At 34.2% G+C, this 25,495-nt stretch overlaps 1 protein-coding gene across 3 annotated transcripts in view; it reads left to right on the top strand.

Moving 5' to 3' along the window:
• Nucleotides 1–25,495, top strand: part of sbb (scribbler) — a 77,429-nt gene that overhangs the window by 6,773 nt on the left and 45,161 nt on the right. For 2 of the 3 annotated variants that reach the window (XM_081974209.1, XM_081974211.1), the window contains exon 2: nucleotides 11,050–11,074. The exons of the other annotated variant lie outside the window; for it this stretch is intronic. The gene's annotated coding sequence lies outside the window, so the exon portion shown is untranslated. The remainder of the gene's footprint in view (nucleotides 1–11,049; nucleotides 11,075–25,495) is intronic. 3 annotated transcript variants of the gene reach the window in all.

Here is a 25,495-nt window from a genome sequence, read left to right on the forward strand (position 1 = left end):
TTAGTTTTTTTTAAAAACGATTTTATTCAATACATGATACTTTAGTAGACATCCATGTCTTTAACTTTAAGTGACATTCCTGCTTTCGAGCGAGCTTTCGAGTTACATTTATTGGAATAGCGCAGTCTTTGTAAAAGATTTTACTGCCAATAAAACTACATCTACATCAATACTGACGGGAAGGAATGTAAATACAGAAGTGTCCAATAAAATGGATGCACTTTACGTTAAATTAAATGGAGCTCAAACCGAACACTTAAAACGACTGGAGCACTTTTTACTTAAATTACCCAATAATTCAATTATCTCGTATTATTTGGAAAGTGCTTTGCCGAACCAATAAGTTGATTCAGTTTAAAATTCTCGTCAATGACTGAATGCCGATTGGCCAATTAGTATGCTTCTTGCAGTTCCACATTGGCTGAACTTTATTTTTATAGATGGGTATAGTGAGAGGTACCTAATTATAACGTGTTTGAGGTTGGAATTTTAGAGAGTGTATTGATTGTTGTAGACGAAAAAATGTGTTTCAGTCCAAGCATGTTTATGCAGTGACATCTAAAAACTTTGCTAATTTACGTAAATTACATTAAACTCGGTAAGATTTTAGCGAGGTATTTTTAAATGTTGTTCAGAAAAACAAAAACAGCTTACCAATTATATTGTTATCTCCTGGGTTATCTATCCTAACTTGCCATTTGTCCAATGTGGGCAAGTTTTACAAATTGTTTAACATCTAAGTTTTAAATTCTCCAAGTTATTCCAGCTAAACGTTTATAATATATCCCATACAATAAAAACTAATAGAACCGAGAATGGATCTTCAGGTAGGTAATGGTCGATTTATTGTCTATCAAGCTTGTGTGGAAGAGCTCCTTCCTGCTATATTATCATTGACAACAAATAAAAATGGTTTTTGCCATCTTTCAGGTTCTACTCCCCCTTAACTGCATGTGTTGCACCTTTTACAAAGCTGAAAGAAGACTTCTAAAGACTATTATTTCCTCGATTATGTCTTATCCAGTTTTTTGTCTATTCAATGACTGGAATCATAACCTCATTAACATACATTTTTCTCAGCACAATATCACTATTAAATTTCAAAAATTATATCTTGGTAAGGAAGCTTTTGCGAACCCATATTCATAGAACATTTTTCGTATTCTAGAAGTCCTATCCACTATCTACCAATGGAGGATGGTGGTGACATTGAGGAACTTACAATTAGGTACCCTGTCTGTATCTTCATTTTTTTTCTTAATCTCTCCGAAATTATTTCACCTACTTTATGTTGGTTGATCCTCCAAAGAAGACAATTTTCAAGGTACTTTTCTTTAAATGTCGATTCAGAAGCAAAATTAATTTTAAAGGCAAAAGAAAAAAAACGCGATAAGAAATATACAATAAAAAACAATTAAAGTTAAAAATTTCTACAAATCTTACCAAACGAGATGAAAAAAGGTTATTAGCATTGAATAAAACTACCAAAACTTGAATTTTATCAATGCTAACCGATATTGATGACACATTAAGTATACCAGAACACTGATAACACATTAAGTATACCTATAGTTTATATTTGAAACCTTAAATTTCACTATGGTAGACAAACCCAATATTTTTAACTCGGTTTGAGCCAAATATGTCACAATAACAACAGTCCCAACTTAACTAAAACTACAGTTCCTACAACTGAACCTAAAAGTGCTAAAAGGCTGTAAATCCCAAAGATTTATCGTATATAGTTTTTGGTTTGGTAATTGCATATTGAGGGCAAACTACAACATCTAAGCACCATGAGGATTTACATTGAATTTTTAATACGTTATCGTTAGCTAACAGCGTCCGCACCCCAGAATAAGCTGTCTCCAAAGCCAGCACTTAATGCTAATCGCTTTCAAAACCCCAAACTACCTACCGTACCATTTACTTGGAATTAAATCATTTTTCATTTTCGTTTATTTGCCCGTTGACAAGTCCAAAGTAAATAACTGCCAGACAGAGGGAATCGCTTTCTGTTCGCTTTGTTATCTCGAGCCAACAGATAAAAATAATTTATTCAAATATTATTCTCGCATTTATTTGATCGGCCCGAGTTTGTGTTGGTTGGACAAACAAAAGTTTTATCGTTGTTTTCCAATGTATTCCGAAATGTTCATTCTTAATAATAATACCGGGAGAAATCCAGCACTGGGATGATTTGTGACGCGTTGTTGCAACAGCAATTATTAGTCTTCAGACTTTGTAACGGGTTTAGATTTATGATTGTATACAGACTGGCAATTGCCTGCGGCTTTACATTGTGCACTGTCCTTCAAAGCGACCTGCAACAACGTCCTTTAATGGTCTTTGCGTGACGTCAACCCGTACGTCATGCACAGCGTGTGTATGTATTTCCAAACAATATGGGTTGTGCTGGGTAGTTTCGTGTCTCCTCAAGATTAATTCGCCTTTAAACCGACCATCAGTCATGGCGATTCGATTCTGGTTTTATAGATTCAGTGCGCGTTCTGCGTCGCCAATAACGCTTAAAATCAAAGGCTAATCAATTAGTTTTAATTGGCGGTAATATCGTAGATGTAACTCGATTCGTCCCGATTTACAATAGCGATATTTCAGTTTAACGAGCGCGCCATATGGCTGGAAGAAAAGAGCGGACACGGTCGGACATGTGTATTATTAATAGCCGACTGGCAACAAAAAGTCGTAAACACCGGTTCCTGAAGAGAAGAACTCTGAAAAGACAGGCCCGTCGATTTTTAATTGCTCTTGTTTCCGTGTCAACGGGCCAACAACCCACTGGTCTGTGTCACCCACATCAACAACGGACAACGATGATTATCATTAAATTTTAATTGATATTAGAGCATTTTGACCGTGGTTTTACACAAAGTCAATTTAACTCAACAATTATAAATTTATTTACACTTCAAAATACTCCGTACAATAATTAATTTAGCTACTAAAAAACACTACTACAATTCCACAATTATTTCACTATTTAAACTTACCTACCGCGTTCCCAAATTCACTACTCCCGCCGTCTGAAACCGCTTCTTTTATATTCGCAAACCACGTTCTAGAATGACCGCAAAACGCTTCGCGCTTTGCCTCGAATATCAAAGATGCTTCCAGGGGGCCTATTCTTGAAAGCAGGGAACGGAATTCTCAATAGAAGTGTTGATAGAATGTAACAAAAGAAGCTGACAATGGCGGGTTCCCGTCACATTCTACAGGTCTTTCTCTTGGTAACTCGCTTCCCTCGTTTCAAGAATACGCACTCAGGTGTCGCTTCCTAACTGTGACCTACTTTAACACGCGCCCGGCCAGATATTGCGGCGCGTCGATTCCATCCCGAATCGAGTGCTCGTTCAGAAGTATCGAGCATAGTAGGCCCAAACAGTAACAATATTTTTCTTTGTAGGTATTTTTAACAAATGTTGAGCATAACGCGGAGGAATATTCAAAAGTTTGTCACAACAACTCTGAAAGACCCTGTATGTAATTCCTTAAATTGCTGTAATTTCCGCATTGTTACCAAGCTTGCAACTTGATTTAGGTCGATAACTTTTTGTAATTCTTTTGTGACACGCAGATTGTTTTAGAGTTTCTTTTGTTTTTAAAATGTCAGAACGACTGATTTTCAAGTTTGTAGCACCCTGTGTCTACCATTTTGTAAAAATATTCAAGACAAAAAATAGATCATAATGCAAAGAATACTCGACTTTAATCAAATCAAAAAAATTTGTTTCGACATCGGTAATAGCATTTCAAACATGGTATGTTTCTAAAGAAGTAAAGGCAAAAGTAAACAAACCCAAGTGCATATGAGCACTTTCTTTTAACACTTGTTCAATTGGTGTTGTTGACGTAAACTAGCAAAAGGTTTAAAAAGGCTTTAGTTGTTTATTTTCTTCCACTTCCAGATAGCTATTCGCTAAACGCAAAAAGTGATTCTCTTGGGAGGTCGTGTCGAGAAGAGTTAAAATTCAATGTTGGTTCTCTTTATAAAATAATTTAGTTTTAGACTTCCCTTTCAAGTTTTGCCAACTAAAGCACCAGTCCAAATATATCCGTCTCCAGAACTATCCCAGTATCTCTCTATGAATACATGAAAGCCGAATTAATGAGCCGCTTCCCGTTTCCAGCGTTCCCCCTCCCACGTTCTAATTATAATACATTAGGAAGGATCCCATCTAGCGTCACCGGAAAAGCGAAAATCTAATCAGAGCTGACGGGCCCCCCTTAACCAATCCAGCCAAAGGGATCTCGAGCATTACGTCGGTTATTGAAATTTGAACATGTTTGAAATGGATCCTATAGGAGGCAAATTACGGCTTGAATAGCCGGGAAGAGAAAGATTATGAGTTATTGTCAGTTTAGTCACTCGGGCGGAGTTTGATTGAGGATTAGTAAGGATTGAATTGAGTGTTCAATTAAAAATTATCAGTTAAACTGCACGGCAAAAAAAGATTTTTCTCTCAGGTTTTTGGTAAACATCGGTTAAAATACTTGTCAACTAAACTTATTCTTTTTTTTTTAAATCTGACAACGTTGCTAAAATCCATGCATTTTTACAAATTGTGCATTAATTGTTCATGATATTTCAGATAACTCTAATCACCTCCTTCAAAGTTCAAGTTTTAGAGGAAAAAAATTGCAATGTTAACCTATCAATTATTACTGTGCAGTGTTTTTATTAACTAAGCTCAGAACCGATTTTTTTCCAATAATGTCCTATTTTCTAAACACTGAACAGTCACTATCGAAACCAGATTCGTGAACCCCTGCTTACGAATTGAGAACCCCTATTTTTTTGTCACACCAACGTAGACCGCCTCAAGCGGACCTTTGGGGGCTCATCTGGACCACTTTGGGAATCTGTGGTTTAGACTGTAATAATCACTGAGGTGCATGAATTTGAAATGTAAACCTAAATTCAAGGCTCAGCTAGCACAATAAAAGTTTACCAAAGCAACATAAACTTTAATCTACTAATGATATAAACTAACAATTAGTGTCATTAGTTGTAACTGAATATGGTCGGTCAATGACATTTCTTACCATTCAATGAATATTATTACCAATTCATCAGGTACTTATTTAACAGACACTCTGGGATTTCTAGAAATGTGAAGTGAACAACAGCCTAACATTATTAAACTTTTTAAACATAATATAAATTGACAGTTAGTTTAATGAACTGGGACTAAATAATGGATCCATGTCCAATAATATAAAGGGACAAAAGAAGTAGGCTAATAGTAATAATTGAGCGGAATTAAATAGCAAACACCTGGGTGCGATAATAGAAACGGTCGCTTTCAAAATAAATAATTGTTTAATGTTGCCTACGCGTTTAACCATAATTGCGATAATAATCCGTTTGTTATGCTAATGCAACTTAAGCATATGTTAAAATATTTAATGGCGCCGATTTTTTTTTGTCTCATTTCACGTCGTTAACCAGATAGTTAATGACAGGGTGACGTAATTGCCGTTCTAACAACAAATGACGTCACGTACGTCAAGAACGTCACATTCGTTTAGCAGTCCAACAAGTTATTTTCTCAGGCTCGTGCACTAATAACCCCTCATTAAGATCGTGGAACGACCATTTATCTCTTTTAAAAAATCGGATGGCATGATCGTTTGAAGCAATATAAAAATTATAGTGTTTCTGCTGTTTTCTTGGTGAGTATAATTTCCTTCTCTATTTGGACCTTTGTTTGTAATTTTCAATTCAGTAGATACTCTAAGCGTATTAGCAGAAATCAGTTTTTGTAACAAAGTATTCGATATAAATTGCTGAATAGTCCCAGAGGAAGTGTCACTGACGCAGCACATTAATTGTGACGTCATATTAAAATTTACTCATGTGATTAGATTGATGTGGTGGATAGATTAACCAATCGTCTCTGGTAATGTCAGTGCAAAAATGTGTTTTTTTCTTTATGAATTAATGAATTATCAATAATTTTCCTAAGAGAGCATTGACAACATTGCAGTAATATGTTTTTAACTCGATTTTTAAAGGTAATTAATACCCTTGGTTTTCTCTCTAGCAATACCTCTGCTTTTGTCTCTAGAATGCAAATTTCAACCTTTTCTCTGACATTTACATGGTTCCTATGACTGGTCAATTTCCTAATTTGCGAAGATAAACTGGCGGAACTATCTTCAAATAAAATCCAATTTTCACGTCAATTTCAAGTCAAATCAGGCTTTCTAAAGGCAAAGTGCTATCTTAATGTAGTTATCATTGATGTAGTTCTTATTTGCGTACCTAAATAAATTTGGATTTCAAGCTGCTGCTACTAAAAATTACATTATGCTTGTGGAAAACTCTATTGACAGTATTGACATTGACGTACAGCAAAGAAGAAATTATTCAATATAACATCATAATCACAGTTTAACCTCAATAATATTGATGATGAATATTATTGTTTTTATTTTGTGAACTTTTTCTTTCAATCTTTCAAGTGTTTAAATGTGCTTTCTACTCTTGAGCAATCATATAACTACTACTTACAATAAAATGATCTTCACCAACAGTACAAGGTAGTTTTTGTAAGTTTACGTCTTGCCAAAGTGCACCATGTTTTCAGAGTTTCCATCTCGGCATAGGTAGAAATATTTTGGATGGCGAAACTTGAGAAGTATTATTGCAACAATTCATATTTACAACTGTACTCTACTATTAGCATTTGATGTGTGCAGCAATAAAAAATAAACAAATTCAAAGCCGAAACCAAAAACGACGAAACCATAAACAGTAAAATAGGGTTAGGGTGACGTAATCTTCTTTCTTGACGCGGTATTAAATAAGTATCAACGTTGCCAAATTGTGAAAAACTGCATGTGACGTCACAGTTTTTTTATTGCTCAATTTCTCAGTTATTAAAGCTTTAAATGAAAATCGCAGAATACACGTCTGTAATAATTCACCGAAAGCTGTTGAAAACGGTAAAAATTTTTTTTTGTTTTTCCCCAACTTGCCGTTTACAATGGATGGCTGGCTAAATAAGGATAAATCCAAAAACACTTTTACATCATCTAATTGCTTTCTGTGTGTATGAGAAAGAGAACATTATGTCATATACTAATGACACCACAAGCTGTAGGGTCAAAAAACCCACTTTATTGCCTGTCGATACAAAAAAAGAACAACAAAGGATTTTCGGCTTCGGAAAAAAAGTAGTTTAGGTCGTTTTTTTGGCTCCTGTTCCCGCAACCCCAGAAATCTTACACCATTTAATCCGGCAGCGTGAAATAAAGCTTTTATTTCCTTTTTCGTAACCAGCTTACAAAAGACTTCAGGAGCGGCCGATTCTCGGTCTCTGTCGCTCTCAGCCGGGGGCCGTTCGTCTGCATATCTGCATTCCGGTGTTGCCGTCTTTGTTGCTCTCGCGTGTATTACGCGTCCAGAAAACGCCGGCCCCCGCGTATCGGCGCGCCAGTTCTTTGTGTGTGCGAAAAATCGATGTAAAAGTGGCACCGAACCGAATATTTCATCGGACGATTTAAGAGCGGTTTATCCGTATCGTTTCATTCAATTTAACTGTTTGATCAATTTATTAAAGTTTGCCAGACAACCGACAAAAAATTCAATTTTTAGTATTTTTACTTTGTAGGAGGTTTACTAACGGCTCCCAAGGTGTTTAGGATGATTTTCTAAAAGTATTTACAGGGTGACCCATTTTTTGTTTTAAAGTCAATAAAAAATTACTGCTAAATTTCTTTTATGCTTTTGGCAACGTTGTAAAGCACTTACTGGTTACAACCACGCTGCTAAATTATGTGTCGTTTTCCAACTAGTGTAGGTACAGGATGTCCGGATTTAGAGTGTTTTGATGGGAAAACCCCATTTCCCGGCCAGATAGAAAAAAATAGTTGTAGTAGAGAATATCTTGTCAGTTCGCGGCGCTAGAAGGCGTTTTTCAAATTTTAAAATAACTTTTTACAAATAACTGAATGATGAAGCTATGGTTCATTTTTTTTCCCGTGGCGGTTACGTCATCAAGTGCTCCGCCATATTGAAATTTACGCACGTCGTTTATTACAAGCTAGGCTATCCATCTTTTTGGACGTTGCCTTATTGACAAATTCCTCCTTTAAACCTCACAATATGTATCTTTTATTAAGCAATTATAAATGAAAATGAGAAAACTATACTGTTTTGAAAAAAAAAACATTCTAAGAATCTCACATATTTTGCATGCAATAAATGCTTTTTTTTCGAAATCTGTATAATTCATCGGTCCGTTTATTACTGCAACTAACAATACACCAGGTTCACATCTGCTCGTGGAAGATGTGGCAACATAGGGCACAATCCCAACTGACAGTCGGCTAAACATTTTGAGGTTAGGAATTTAAAAAGTTGAAAACACAAAAAACTACAAACAGAAGAAATAAAAACTTAATTTAGGGTTGTTTAAGTTTATTAATTAGTGTTGTTATTGCGAGAGTAGAATTTAAGATTTTTCTTCACCAAACTGAAAAACTTGCAACATTTGGTGGTAAACAAAGTTTCCGCCTTCCGTTCCAATCAAACTTTGGCTTGAGAACAACAACCACATTCAATTTAAATTATCTGGAAAGAACATCACAGATAGGTGCATTCAAACGAGTCATTAACAGCCCAATACCAACGTTTCAAGAATTATTCCATAAAATTTGCGAGAAAGAAAAGGCAATGTGTGTATTCTGGGGACTATTAAATCCGAAAGCAGTGTTTTAACTTATAACAGAATTGTTGGTGTTTTAAAAACTTGCTTCTTGGTTGTGTGATATAGATTGCTTATTTATTTCCTTTTGTAAATTTACCCAGCATTAAATACATATCAATTTGGTTTTGTTGTGTGATTTATTTAACATGTTTTTTCAATTTTAGTTCAATTTATTGTAAGAGCAGGTAGGTACCTCAGTTAAAGAAATTATGTAATTTTATGATTGTTTATGAAGAAAACTAACCTTTTTAGAGAAAAAAGAAACTTGAGTGTACTTTTTAAAGATTTTATTTGTATATTTCATAATGTGTAAATAATACAATTAAAATAGTAATTTAACCTACTCTCTGATGGAAAAGTATTAGTAGCACCATCTATTTCTAGCCTTATAGTCAGAGAAGATACGGCAAAATTTATAAGGGCTAATTCTGCAAAATAATGGCATTTGATCAAATTTATGTATTAAGTAACTTGTATCTTTCTAATATTACCTGAAACTTATTAGAAATTTGTTTTTTCAACACTCTGCATATGGATTTTGACCACACCATTATTATAACCATAGTTTCAAACACCTTTGGTTCAGTCTTTTAGAGCAATTGATAATGGGACTTTTTAAATTTGGACCCTTTCAAAGCATAATAAGCAAACTCCAGATTAGGCAAATAAAAGTACCTAAAACATAAGCTATTTAGTATTAGCAGCTCATTAATACCTCTACTAGAGTCCTTTTTATAATATTAGGTAAATCACCTTGTCAGCTTCTGCTAAATACACCTTTACTCTATATCCATGTTTCTTTGAGAACTACTGGCTTGAATAAACTTGGTTTTTGTAGTGTTCTTGTAAAAACTCTTCTTGGGAGTAAGTAAATATATGGGCTGTTTCATTGTGACAGTGTTTTCTATTAGAAAAGGCATCTTTTTCTGTTCCACAAACTCTAGTTCCTTCAGAATGTTTCACTGGGCCCCTTGATAGTTGTAAAGTGTATTAAGAAGGTGGCATTTTCAAAACTGATTTTCCCAGTCTTGTCGTCCTGATTCATTGCCGACGTGACTAGATGACGTCAAAATTCTATCGCGCTCGGAACGCATGTAATAGACAAGAAAGGCAAATGATGACGTAACCGCCAGGGGAAAATAAATAGACCATATATTCAATTATGAGTTCCATTTAAAATATGAAAGTTATGTCAATTATTGAGAAAACGGTAGGCAGTAGCAAAAAGCTAAGCACGCCACTGGAATCACATCGAAAAAGTGAAGAATGTGTTTGTTTCACTTCGATATTTTAATAAACAAAAAAGTGGGGAAGAGTTTTCAAAAAGGGCGAAATTTGAAAAACACCCTCTATCGCCGCGAACTGACACGATATCGAAATAGGGTTTTTGCCGTTAATCTTTTTTCCTATCTAGCCGGGAAATGGGGTTTTCCTGTCAAAACACACTAAATCCGGACACCCTGTATGTGTATCCTTTTTTTTAAACGTCATTGAAACAGAATACCAATACTCTTCATTTTCAACCTAACCCTACAAATCCACCTAACCGCAATTGGGACGTCAACGTCTTAAACCATGTCAAAAGTCAAAATAAATCGTGGAGATTATTACAACCAATAGCAAATCTCATAGTTGCGTCATACTGCCCGCAAAATAATAAATTTAAATCTAATCAGAAAACGTCGATCGTAAAGTTGCGTAAAAAAACGCGGGTAAGTTTTAATTTGGTTGAAAGCTGAAAAATATAATATTTTTGCCCTCATACTTACACTACACTCTTAATTTTTGTGATAGGTCCATTTTACAAACCGTGAAAATGATATAATTACTTACTACAAACTAAAATTATCAAAACTGCAATAAGCAAAATGAACGTTGAACCCAAACTAAATAGTTATCGACGACCATTACGGAACTCCTGGAAAATGGAGAACCTAAACGACCATTTTGTTGTCTAGAATCTGGGTAAAACTTCCATTAAGAAGGTAATATTCCAAAATTACTTTTAAAAATTCAAAATGGCTGACTCCAATCTAAAAAAAAACCAGAATTCTATAATAGTTTTGGATTTCTTGAATCAGCTAAATGACCATCTTAAGATGATGTTACAGTCTCTAAACATCATCAAAGCCTTTATTGTGTGTGCTTGTATCCTTCTCGAGTATGGTTGCCAGCTTCGGTTGAGCGGAAAGGTCGTAAATATTGCGTCGTATACTTTCGGATAATGGCTTTCTCATATCCTATAAGTTTTCTTGTACACACATTGTTTTACTGCGTGTTTCAACCACAAAAATAAAAATGCTTTTTGTTTCAGGTGAAGGCCAGACGACTGAGAGATAGTAAGTACACCTACTTTATTTTGAAAACAATCGACGATTTGTGCAACAAAGCACAGAAAAATGGAGACGGAAAAGAAAGTCCCGTTAGGTAATGGATTGTAAATTAGTTGTTTTACGAATTTAGCGTCCGAAACGCGAACGTTAACAGTTTTATTGCGTCATTAACACCGTACAAAGTGAAAATACGTTTTTTTCCCGCAGCTCTCAAGTAATTATCCGAATGCGGCGTTTCCATTTAAATCGTAATTATAATTTTGAATGGCACTCATTCCGGGAAACTCAGATTTTAACGCTTGTTATAACTATTTTCAGTCGGTTGCCTTGATGGTAATGCGAGATTAAGCCTACAAAGGAAGTTAATAAAATGTTGTACAAACGGTAGCAAGAGCCTGGAGTCATTATAATCGGTTGCACCCTAATTACTGACACGAAACGATACGGATGAGCTAAGAGGGTCAGGAAACTACACAACACAAAACACGTTCAACCGTCCTTTTTTTTCCTAGGGGGTTGGTAACAATGCCAGGATTAGAGCCGAGGGGATTTATTGAATCTCTTGTGCCGTTTTTGCTTGAATTTAGGGCTGCGTTGTCGGGATGATAAGTGCGAGAATGTCGCACCAAGCGTAATAACAAAGCAGCTGCCGACGCTTCTCAAAATAATTTACCAACTCGACGATAAAATCTTAATTTAAAACGCACCGAGCGGCCCGAAGCAGTTGCGTGAAACGTAAAAGCACCCAATTAACTCTAAAAATAACGTCGTTTTTGTCTTATTCTTGCGTTTTAATGAGTTTTACCTCTTCCCCATTTGCTCACTATCTCAAACTATTAGCTTGCATGATAAACGACCGTATGTACGAGCGCTTCATTAATTGTTTCAATTCAACGCCGCTCGAAACTACTCAGTTTATGCTTTCGAGCGTTTCATTGTGTGTAGAGTAGAATCCCGCCAACATACACAATTAAATACCAGAATTGCTATTTTGTGGAACGTTTTTAGTTTTCAGTGTAAATCAAAGTGCTAATATTGATTTTTTTTGTTACATGAAATGTCAGCTTTAGTTGGTTTGGTTTCTGGTATTTTGGCTCCACCAACTAGGGTATTTCGCCAGCTCGAAACGTAAGAGGCTCAGATAGTCGGGCTAGAGCCCCAGATAGCTACAAAAAGGTCTAAAAAATCGCTTAAAGGCACGATCCGAGCAAAAGATATAGTCATTCCTCGTGGAAACTATAACCATCCCTGTCATATCCACGTGGTCTTCTCCTAGGTTTTCACCCTTTCCGCCTCTTGGAAGTGCACCGCACAAGACAATTCCCCGTAGACTTAGGAATCCACGTTTCCACTTATTTCTCTGAACACCGTTTCAAGAAACGTGGTTTCTTAGTGGCAAAGAATGGCACTCACGAAACTGACGTGCGGTACGTTCCAAGTTGAAAACCAAACTGAAAAAAAAAAAGAAAAACAAACTTTTACAAAAGGGGACAGTGAAGAACTGTCAGTTTTTAATGTCTGTCATTTGTGTAATATAATTCAGACTAGGAGAAAAAAGTCAGACACATTATTAGTTTTCGAAGGTCTGTGGCTACTAAAAAACGAAATAAAAACTATACAAAGTCCAGGTCCATATTTGAAAAATTGAAGTTGAAAAAACGAAACGTCGGAGCTGAAAACTAAAACCATTTTTTTGAAGAGCATAAAAAAGTGCCTACAGAAGTTGCCATTGGTTTTTCAAAATAATCAATAAAAAAGTGGTAGAAACCAAAAAAAATAACTTAGACTTTTTCGGTTTTTGTCGGATATCTCCGGATGTAATAAAAATTTTTAGAATTTTCTTTTAACCAAATTATTTAGCAATAAAATACGAAACTTTGCCTTCATTTAACTAAAGCTCTATCAAAACTATGGTTTCTGAGATAGTAATGCTAATGCATCGCAGTTGTAACACCTTGTATAACTTCTTGACAATAGTGACAGATATCACGCTGTTTTGGAGGATAATTTAGCTAGACAGTCACGTGACTGTCACTAAAAACTCATAAATCTCAGAAATATCGAATACTACTACAAGAAATCTTTTCTAAACCTTGATTTTTGCAGCCTTTGAGACTTTAAGCACAGTTTGACAGTTAAGCTACTCACTTGGAGTGAGAAAATGACTGTTATAAGTACATTTTTAGGATCCTCATTAAATTTCCTATCCAATAACCTGAAAAACACTAAAAAATAAAATATATTGATTTGAGAAATTTGCAGTTTATAAAATGTTTCATAACTCACATCAATGTGATTAAAAACGGTATAGATTACATAAAAAAAAAAAACAGGAGAAAAGTTTAACACGGGAACGTACAAAACAAATAATAATAAAATATCAAAATACAATACAAATCTGTCACTTTTACTTAATCAAGTTCAAAGGTTTTTCTCAGAGAACGTGTTTTTCTTTCCTTTTTTGCATCATTGTTTGACACGTGACAGTTTGAATGCCCAAAAAGGCTAATGTCACGTGATCAGCTTTATTGCACTTGCTCATTTTCAAGTCATCGTGTCTGACACAACAAGCTTGTACCAAACAATACTTTTTATTTTCATTCTATCCAGATTGAACATTACACATTTTGCTGAAGAAAAATCAAGCAAAACTAATTTTTTTTATATCTGAAATTTATGTCAAAACTCAATTGAACTAGAATTATCCTCAAAGGATAATTTCAATAGACTGCTGATCAAATGAAGCAAATTGCCGTAATTTTTGGGGTAAGTTTGATTTGACATGTTTTGTAACTGGAACCGGATTAAAATTTATGGTTTGTGGTAAAGTTACTTATCATACTGTTGTTTGTCAGTTTGCAAAATCAAAAATATCTCTTAAGCTATTGTATACAGGGTTTTATAAAACAATTGTGACAATTTAAAAATAACCATTTTTCCAGAAAGACCATACGTTATCTTGTGAATTGTCGAAAAATGGGTGTTTCCTCAATTTTTTTAGATTAATAAACTGTCCAAATTTTATAACACAGTGTTAAATAATCATCACTCTTGAATTACCTATAAAAATGATTTGAAATGAGTATCTCCAGGAGTGTCTTGAGCATGGAGTATCTTAGTGGCTGTAAAAATAAATGAGAAGAGAAAAATCGCTTAAAATAGGGGTTAGCATTTGTTGCCATAATAAATAATTTTTCTAAAATTTCTCAATTTTAAGTACTACCTTTAAGTATCAATTTGTAATAATTAAGAAAACAATTCTGTTAATCTGATCAGTAACTCAACTGTTTAGAATTGTATTAATTGAAACACAATTGATTTATTAAACCGGATTAACTTAACTACTGTTTGCTTTTTCGTGCGGTTTTTCCGAAAACATGTCAAGGATATTGCGTGCGTTAAAAACGATAATTTAACTTATCGTACGTGTACGCATTTGTCTGCATAATGTGGTCAAATAAGTGGTCTAGAAATAGCACATTAGAAAAAATACAAAGTGCATACATTTGATCGATCGATCTAAATTACTACCACAACAAAAACGTAAATTAACATTAAAGACAGATAAGGCAATACCACACGTGTAAATATGTCGGTTTCATTGGCGTTAATTACAGACTGATTGGTTGCCGACCTTGTTGGTCATTAAAGGCATATAATTTGGAAAAAAGCTTTATTGATTTGTAGAGCTAAAAAATGATATTTAAATTGAAATTATATTTTTTCCACGTCAAGTTATTGAATTATTGAACGGTGCATTGTTTAATTCATAATTTACTCAGTGGCTCTTACTGGCAGCAATTAGCCTCAAAACGTTTTAGTATATTAATTAGTATTGTTCCAAAACCGGTTTATTTGAATAATGATTACGGTTAGGTACACCTGAATTACTATATAATCGCTCGTTTCCCCCGCGGGCAACGCTTTTAATTATGTTTATGATGGTGTCGACAAGGTTATTGCTATTTAGTTCACAGAACCGCATCAAACAGATATAAATCGCGTATAAACTGATCTTGAAGGCGATATTAAACGTCGCGTCGTGAAACCGAAATGACACCCTAAAAAATCCACTTTGACATCATTAAAGCGACGTACGATGAATAAAAGATGGCAGTCGACGATTAGACCAAGTGAGGCAGATGGACGTTCCGTAAACCGCGATTTAATCCAATCGGTGCAAGGTTGGAAACAAATAATGTGGGAACCACTTTTCTCTGTCTGAACACGCCAGGTAGCATGATGAAGGCCGCAACGTACAAAAAGCGGTTACATACATATGGATGTTGCACACTTCATCAAATCAGTTGAAAAATTGTCTCAATATGGAGTTGTTTTACTGTCCAATGTTCAGGGAATGAAAAATTGTTCTTTGTTTCTCATGTTTTTCTAAATCTTGTGTATTCAATGACTGTTGCGTCACATCTCTTATCTCATTTTATTAAGCCAAGATCGAATAAAAATGTGTGTTTTATACTATCATACTAGTTACCATCTATTATCAGTTTGACGGTTCAACTAATGTCAGATTATTTTGACGGTTTTATCAATTTCGTACATAAACAGCGTGAGTGGTTTACCCTCTACATCTACAACTATCTTAAACTTTCCCAGGACTGTTTTAAATTACGAGAAGTTTCTAGGACCATATTGAAAGTTGCATAGATCTAAAATTTTCGTTTCACTTTTTTGAATGTGCCAAAGGCCTCTAAGGTCCGGTTGTTCAATCACAGTTCAAAGACTAGTTTAGTTGAACTGCGACTGGTACTTAAACTTTTCCATATGAATTGCATTGCTGTCAAAGTGACGTTTCTGACTTGAACCAGGTTCTAAGGTTGAACCACTGTTGTACCTAAATAATCTAAATGCTATTGGAAACCTTCTAAAGAGCGTCAAAGGCCTCTAAGACCAATTTAAAGTTCCATAGACCTCTAAATGCTGTTTGGACACCCTTGTATTGTAGTCCCATCTATTTTCTCAGTCAAAATCCAGTAAAATCTAAAGTTGAAAAAGTGGTACTTTCCGCACGATACTGCATCAGGTCTGCAGGAGTTTGGGCAAGCAGTTGAGGGCGGGAAGGTCGCTTTTTTCATGTGTGAGCTACAATTTTTTTTTCTATTAGTGTCAATGGAGTTGTCAATTTACCATAAACTTAAGGAAAACGTATAGAACATCTAAAGATTCTTGCAAAAAGGATTAAAAACTCAATGAGTTCTTATACATTAATTTTTTAATGTTTAAACTCTTGTCATACTCAATTAATGCACTTTTTTGGTAACTGCTAACTGTCAGTTTAACTCTCGCATTAATATGTCGTACTTAATGTTCATTTCGTTTAAGCTTCCTTATCGGTTAAAAGCAGCTTATATAGCTAACAGCTATAGAAACTTCTCTTTATGGTTCTTTAAGACCATAACAATAAATCTAAGAGGATTATATCCGGCGAACAAGCCGCTCAGATTACCGGCCTTTTCCTTCCAATCCACTTATTTGAAAACTGTTAGTTCCAGTAATCCTAATACTTGTACCACTACCGCAGTTTGCTGGGACAAATTCCAATAAAAAATTAAAACCAAATTGAATTCAAGAACACTAAAAGTACGTCTGGAAAGTGAAAACCATTTATCAAAATTATGACGATTTGCATTCCTTAGAAGGCTTTGAATGCAGACAGAAAAAACAATGAGTTTCTCTACTTTTACTGTAATCTTACCTAAGAAGGTTTCCATCTTAAGTGTCTGATATAATCTCGGAGACGTCAACGGGCGATTAAGACCGCAACATGGTGGAAACCCTACCGTAACCATATTTAAAGCACTTTCTTAATGCATTTCATCGGGTTCGTAAGTGGTTCTGTATGCAAATTCAATTGGCAGGTAATTTACTTTTGGCTTTTTTTCACAACTTTACGACAAGGTATGCCCATTACACTCAAATTATTAACAACCCGAGAAAATCACTTTTAGAGCTGTTAAGTTAATTAACTAATTTTTAAAACATTCCTAACTGATTATGAAATGGTACTTACATTTCAAAATTACGGAACCGAGCACTTAGTGTTTGGTTCACAACTCTGCAGTTTCAAACAATTATTATTAGTTTGTTTAAGAAAATCATGTAACAAATCTTCCTGGTTTATGTGTCCACCTTTTCAACGTTCATTCAATGATTCTTTGTTAGTGTTCTAATGTAATTGACACCAAGGTCTGACAATAATAGCCTACTTATCTTCGAAAGTGACAGAATTATTGTTTGCAAAAGGCGTATGACATGTTCTATAGAATTACCATTATGTCTTATAATAGGCAACTAAATATTCATTAGATTGAAATCGAAATGATGCATATAATGTTGGGAAAAACTGTACGGTACTACCTGGTACTATTGTGTTAAGTACTTGAAATAGCATTACACGTATTTGGTTGTATTGTGTGTTGGCACTTTTCATTATCGTGTTAAACTTTGCACTGCAAATGTTTACCTGTTTGCTTGCACGTTTTGCGGTATTATGGACTTTTGTTTAAATTGTTCTGGAACAAAATACATAAATCGTAAACATTAAGTAAATTTATACTATGTTTTGTCATATTGTCACACTGGTGATACTTTTCGTTGATCAATTTTATCCTTTTCTTGCGTTTTAGACTCCTGAAACGTCTTCCAGTTCCATCATTTGAAGCTTCTGTATAAATCAATAATTTTTCAAGTTATCTACTTAAGTTTACAATTCACTTCAAAAATTATTTATGAAATGATGCCTTATTAACCTTGAATTTTTAGATTATAATCTTGATCCTCTAAGCTTATGACAATAATTGTAAAGCTGTTTATTGTAGGATTTAAGTTAAATGTGAAGGATTATGAGATATTTTAATGCACCTTTATGGATGTCAGTACTGTTACTGAATCATATTGATAAAGGGATTTTGAACAAATAAAAATGAAATCCAAATTTGACACTTTTGTCTGAATCAAGAAAAATCACCATTTTTATTGCCATAAATCGGCCTGTCCCACACTTAAAAATTGATTATTAAATTTGACACTCAGTATAATTCCCTTTAAGTGTTGCTATTGAATGGTATGGTACTCTGTTTGACTGAGACATGTGACTTGGCACCAAACAGGGTGTTTTACACTGTTGCCAATAGTGTCCAGGTAAAAAAATCTTTTAAAGGGAAGATTTAAATCATTGATAATGCAAATAAATAATTCGCTTGGAAAGAGAAGATTAAGACATAAAGACTATTAAAAGATTAAGACATTTAAAAATTTTCTGATTGCAGAATAATTGATTAAAATTACAAATTACAACCACTTGTTTAGTAAAGTGTGTATTAAACATGAATTTTTAATTAGAGATTATTTATTATTGATTACTTACAGCTTGACAGCTCTTAACTAAGCTATTTTAAAATTAAGAGGTCCACTTGTCGAGTCGACAAACTGTTGGGAATGTTCAGGAAGTTTTCCCAACGCGATTTCCGCTAAGATTTTTAGACTTTACTGTCTAATTTTAACTTGTTTACATTCTAGCAAAACGAATAGCTTTCGACGAGGTTTCGTCTTCTCGTAAAATCGTTTAAACACGACATGTTACCACCATAACGTATTCATGTTAATCTCAAAACAAATCATCGTCGAAACAACCGGACTCTCTGTGTGCGTGTTAATTTAGCGACACAAATTGGCTCGCAGCCTGCCAAAATCAATTAGAAATCTTTAGAAAATGAAATAGAGCGGCCTTTCAAATATTCTGGCTTTAGAATTAATGGTCGGTCATTTTTTGCCGAAAAATTGTTTGGAATCCATGGGATAAATTGGCTGGTTCAAGCGGTGACGTCTGTACATTAATTTGAAACGACAATGTGGGGATTTTCCCAAACGACATCGATAAAGTATTGCGTTAAAAAAAAAAGTTGAAAGCAAAACGACCTTTTTGAGTCATTTGTTTGGCTTTACGAGCAGACAGGATACTCCAAACAGAACATTCCAGAAATACTGAAAGCTTTTAAGTGCAAAGTGTCATTGATTGCTCCTAAAAAAACACACTAGTGTCGCGTGTTGAGTATACCAAAAATCAAACTAATTTAGCATGACGTTCACAACTGTTTACTTTTAGCGAGTCTTTGACACCTAATTTGCCTTCATGAAAACTTATTTGGAATATTGCCAAATATGTTTAAATTTTGATTACAAATTCGTCACTCCGTGTCTGACAAACAACGCATTTAAAAGTTAAACAAACATGTGTTCTGGTGTTAAAACTTGGGACACCCGGTGTATTTATTTCTATTAGCTGTTAAACCTTGCATTTTTTTAAAACCAATCTATGTTTATCAAGTATTACCGTCAAGGTGGGCTATCTGTTTTATCGATCAGCTGTAAATTCATTTGTGGATTGATTGAAAGCCTAGACAATAAAAATGTTTTATTAATATTGATTGAATATTATGTTGGGGTTATTATAATGGGTTATTTGTCATTAGAAGAAGTATTACTAGCATATTACTGAAGGCACATTTACAGAATAGAAAAGTTATAATTTTGTTGATTGCATGTCAAGCAGGTTTTACATCGCAGTTTGATGTCAAATAAATTGATGGATTTATTCATAATGTAGAGAAGAACGAATTTTATCAATGTAAAATAAAATTTTATGTCAATTTATTTTCCAATCACGTTTTAAGTTTTACGAATAGGAGTAGTAGATACTCGAGTAGATATGTTTATTTTCGTTCAACTTTTTGTCTCTTTTGTCACTTAAAAAGGAAAAAAGTTAATTTTTTTTTGTTACTGGCACATCTACAGGAGGTTTAAATATTTGATTTCCTCCAGGTCACAAAAATTTTTAATTTTTGCAAAAACAACAAATATCATTATGATTCAAATTAGCATGAAAAAAAAAACGAGAAAATAAACCAATATCATAATGGGTTTTGCCATAATAACTGAGAATAGTTTGAAGCAAAAATGACATCTTCATTGTTACTAAAAACCGAGCTAAAAACATTAAGAAACTAAGCATGTTTTCAAAGAGGATTTTCAACTTTTTGCCACATCTGCAGATTGTTTTACAAAAACCACTGATCTAGTAAGTTTTATTCTTTATTTCAATATAACTTCTATTTTAGAAACAGTACGTTTTCTCTCTCGTTTTCCTAACCTAAAACCTACTGCGAGATTTACTAGTAAAAAGTTAGTCAGAAAATTTACCTATACGGTTAGTCTTCGATCAATCAAAGACTTATTCTTAGAAGAATCAAATTTTAAAATCAAAAATGCAACAAAAACGAGTACAAAATGGTTCTAAGAATCTAAACAGTAAATTCTCTTGGTTGGTGTTTTCATTGACATTAAAAATTAAATCACATTGTGATCCAAGAAGTTTATAACATTATTTGAGGCATAAATTTTATAAAATAAGTGTGCCCAACTACTTTTTCAAGATTGTTTTATTTTTCAAGATTGTCTCAAAGCTTACTTACTAACGTCTTTTTTGAAAAATCGCCTTACTTTAATCATACTTTAAAATGGCTATTTTCAAGAAGAAACTCTTAACCTATCATACACACCAGAAATAGCATAACATTAAAAACACATATTTTAGGTCGTGACAAACGAAAGAAGTTAACTATTTGTGTTACTGATAAAATAATGACAAAATCTTGTCACAATACACTAAAGAGATTACAAAGCGTCAAACGGTAGCTATCTCATTTTCTTGCCTCATGGAGTTTATTTAGGAACATCCAAAGTGTTTGATTATTTACATTTACTTAACGTCTTTCAGTATTTAAGACGGTTTGGAATTTAAACTCTGAACAAACACACTTTATCAAACAGCGGCCTGCGATATTCAACAACATTTATAAGAAATCGATCGGGATCTGTTTGGTTTACACTCAAACTTTTGAGAGCATTTTACGTAAACCTGATTGCTGTCGTTATAAGTAACCACACTGAAGAATTTAAAAAAAGTTGTTTAAAGTGCGGTGACGTGAAACTAATACCAGCAACATAAAAACTGGATGGTGTTCCGTCAGGTTTTGTACGGCAAAAAGGTTGGGAAGGTACCTAGTAGTACCTGATGGAGAACGAGATTAAACCGGCTCAATGTCTGCCCCTTTGAATACCTAATTGCCTGTCTGAAGAACAGGCTACGGTACGGTTTTAAATCACAGCGGATATTATGCTAATGGTACTGTGTTTTCTGCCATGAAAAGGTGCATTGTTGTGCAAGAAAAAAATTACCGCAACTTTATCTACAAGTCTCGCTTATTAATAGCCTTGCGTCAACACACCCGTAATTATCTAAATGACTTCTCTCAACTTCCAGTTTTGGAACCTCACGGATTAACATATCTCGCTTTGTTGGTATGTTAATTAAATGACGCCAGATTAAATCTCTTGCGTTAATTAATAGTCATTTTTAAATTATTGTCCACTTTTACTTAATTTATCGATACGAGCCGGTCAAAGTTAAAAGTCCCGTTCACACGAAAGCTTTTGCAGCCCGTCGTTATCGGACAAAATAATTTTCGTTTTCGCTAATTACCTCGATTCGTGGTACGCCTTTTGTGCCGATCTCAATCGGCGACCGGGCCAATTGAAACTCGCCGAACCATAAATTGGCTTATTGTTGGAGCACTCCAGGATCGGACAAAAGCCATTAAGGCTTTTAATTGATTTTAAACGAGGACAGATGTTATTATATTTCGCAGCCAGTCTACAGGATGATACAAATCAGCCGGATGTAAATCCATGCGATTGATGACAGATAGAACTCTTTTTATTCCGTGTAATTTATGATTATAACTAGAACGGTAAAAATATGTGAAGCCATATCTTTGAAAAGCCCATTTAATTAGCTATCCATCGACATATAAAAGTTTTTTCAAAATGTTGTAAATAAACGAGTTATTCAGGATTAAGCGAAAGATTGCACTAAAAATTTTCAAATTTACTTAACCCAACTTTGACGCCCTCTAGCGCTTAGACAGTGCAGCCTATCAAGCAATGTTGCCATATCTTTGGAAAGCCCATTTCATTAGCATTCCATCGACGTATAAAAGTTTTTTCAAAGTGTTGTAAATAAACGAGTTATTCAGGATTAAGCGAAAGATTGCACTAAGAATGTTCAAATTTACTTAACTTAACTTTAACGCTAAGATTATAGGTCCCCGAAAATACCCAAAGTTTTAAGTTAAAAGGTTTGCAACGTTGTTTAGTAGTGGCATCTTTGAAAAACACTAATATTAGCCTCTCAAAAGTGTTGAGTTTTTCAATTAAAAAAAACATTAAGGGCATTTTATATACTGATTACGTAGTGAAGTAATTTCAATGATTGATTTTTAGCAAATTATTTTTCGTATCGATTTTAATTTTCTCCAAAACGCAGTAAATCGAAAATTCGACAAAAATAGAAAACAAAGCCGACAAATACTAGCTAAAAATTTCAGTAAAACCGAGAAAATAGCTATACTAAAAGTAGTCTAAGAAATGTTGAAAAACACCACTACCACCATTTCAGTTAGAAGAAGCGAAAACTAGAAAAAGAAAAGGCAAAAGTTCATCAATTGGAGGAAACAAGCGTCAACCTGTATTAAACAACTTATGTGTAGGCAATAGTAATCAATATTCATCAGTTATCCAGTTTGTGTAACATCTTGAATTAAACAAAATTAGTTGGCGAGTAGCTTAGTCTGTATGTGCGGGTCGGCCTCCTCCCAGACCGGATTTACAACATTCGAAATCAATTTAAGTACATACACGTATCGAATAGACAAAAGGCGATATACTCGCTCTGCAACTGTTAATTATCCGTTGGCACGTAACAGATGGCAATAACGCAAATAATGGTTTGTTATTAATCTCTCGGGCATAACTTTCATTTCCTTGCGCGTATCATTTCAACAAATTGCTGTTTACAGAACGGACAAATACGGAATTTGCCCGCGGGGTAATTTATCGTTAAAACACATTTACTTACCGCAGGCGTATCGTGTAATTGCCCGAATAAGACATTATAGTTTACTATACCACGAACAGAATATCCTGGTGTGAAAGTGAGTTGTGAACGTGTACAAAACTATACGGAAAACCAAATTAAATTAGGATGACATCATAAATTACCATTTGATGGTGATTGAGTTGGTAGCAATGAGTGCCACTAAGAATCTGTCTGACAAACTGATTATTCAAAAATTTATCTTGAAAATTAAGATAGAAAAATTGGTGTTATCCATTCAAGTCAAATTTTGCCTAATGGCAAAGTTACTAGTGAACAATGCATTTTTCATGCTATGACGTAACCCTACCCCAAAAATACTTGAATTGAAGTTATCGAGAATAGTTGAATTCAAATAAAGCAAGGGTCCCTCAAAAGAAAAAAAAAACGAAAATCCTTATTTCTTCACCCTCGTTCTGGGGGGTAGGAAAGGCAATCGCTTCTTATAAGCTTTCTTTTGTGTTCCGCAGAACTGCCGTTATTTAATTTGACGGGACGAACGAGATGAGAGAACGAAAAAAGACGGATGCGATAAATAAAACATCAGGCGAGACGACGGCGTCTGTTTGACACCGAGTAAATTGCAAATTTGTTCCCTTTATATGGGAGCATAAAATTGATTTTTAGTTTAGAGAAAGCGTCGCTAAAATGCTGCTGGAAAATTCCGCTATGACTTTCAAGATGGGATTATTTGAACGCCCACCTGGCTTTTAGAATATTTAAAGGTACTTAAGCCCTCTCTTTGGTACTTTCGAAAAAGTGTTTTTGCTTACAGCGATATAAAGAAGCACAACATTTGCCTTTTAAGCAATTAAGAAAAGAAAGACCGTCATATATTTTTCTTCTCTTAAGTGTTATTCTGTTCAATGATTTGTGCTTTATTGACTTAGAAGTACTTTCCAGTCAGTTTTTACCGAACTTTTTAATTTGGATATACGTCAGAATAACTAAAATTAGGTATGATGAAAAATTGTAGATTCGTATCGACTTTTAGCATTTTTGAAAACGTCTTCAAAAATGTTCTTTAACAATGTCTAAATGGTAGACTAACAAAAAATGTTAACGACAAGAATACTAAGTTTCATTTTTTTTACTAACTCGTATGCATGCACCACAGATATTCCTATTAATATTACTCCCACTCTCATAAACTTATTAGCATAGCTTCAATTGAGATATTTAGCCATTTTGGAAATAGCAAAAATAGGATCCAATTAGTAAATTGAGTAGCAAAACCAAAAAGTCGAAAGGAATTAAATCAGAAGATCTTGTAGGTCATTTGCTTTATTGGACAGAGATTTTGACAGTATTTTGTATTAACATTAGACTAATGTTTGAAATCGTGCATGGAATAAAGCCATCGTGTTCAACAAAGGATAAGAAGTGGAAGAAGGTCTAAAATTAGGATTAAGAAATCTCAACGGAGGGGAAACGAGCTTGATAAGACAAACAAACAAATCTTCGAAGGCAAATGTCATCAAAAAAACTAGAAAATTGATACTAAAGTGTCAAGAACTTCACTGAAGAATTTTCAACACTTTGTAGTTTATATTTTTAGTGTTCGTTTATAGTTATTTAACCAACGAGTGTATTAATCGCCAATTAATATAAGAATTGGTTACAACATTTTTGCGTCGACTGTAGTTTATAATAAACGTTTTTAGGATACTAACCTAAAATGTTTGGAAAGCTGAAATGCTTGGAATTGTCAGTTCTAGTGGCGTTTGGTCTGGTGATCAGTTTTGAAAACAGTTTCAGGCATTCCAGCTGTCATTTCTCCGTTTGTTTACGTTGATTTTGGCATATTTTGTTTAGGAATTTAGCACAATTTTTATAAACATGAAGTGACAGTGTCATATTATTTATAATGTTAGGTTAGAAATGGGTTGTCCGATTTTAGTTCAACTGGCGCTGCGATCTTAACTGGCACGGCAAACCGAAGTCATAGACACCCTTGACAATGACAGTGACAGTGACAGTTGGTGGATGTCAACTAAATAATGTCTATTTCTCTCTGTTTAATACAAATATAGAAGAATAAAACTATACTGAGAGTATTTGGTTGCCTATGATAAAATCGTGCATTAAAGTAAAACAATGGAAAAATCATGCATTAATAGGACTCATTAATAAACGATTTTGCATTCGTTGTCGTTCATTAAAAAAGGCTGTTAATACATGATCGACGAAAAACTCATTCATTAATGGTCTATTACACCAACCTAAGCTTGTTTAGTTAAGCTGGGAGTTAAGTTTGATTTTGACTGTGACATTTTGTACCTGTCCTGTCACATTCAAACTCTACTTAGCTTAAAGGGAAGTTTAAACGACAAAACTGTGGAGAAACAACACAAAAATGTGATATTTCTACATCTGTTTGATGACGAAAACGTGTTGACCTTTCTATAATTAAACCT

Source organism: Ips typographus, linkage group LG2 (assembly GCF_016097725.1).
Source record: "Ips typographus isolate SLU linkage group LG2, UJ_Ityp_2.0, whole genome shotgun sequence".
Taxonomy (NCBI): Eukaryota; Metazoa; Arthropoda; class Insecta; order Coleoptera; family Curculionidae; genus Ips; species Ips typographus.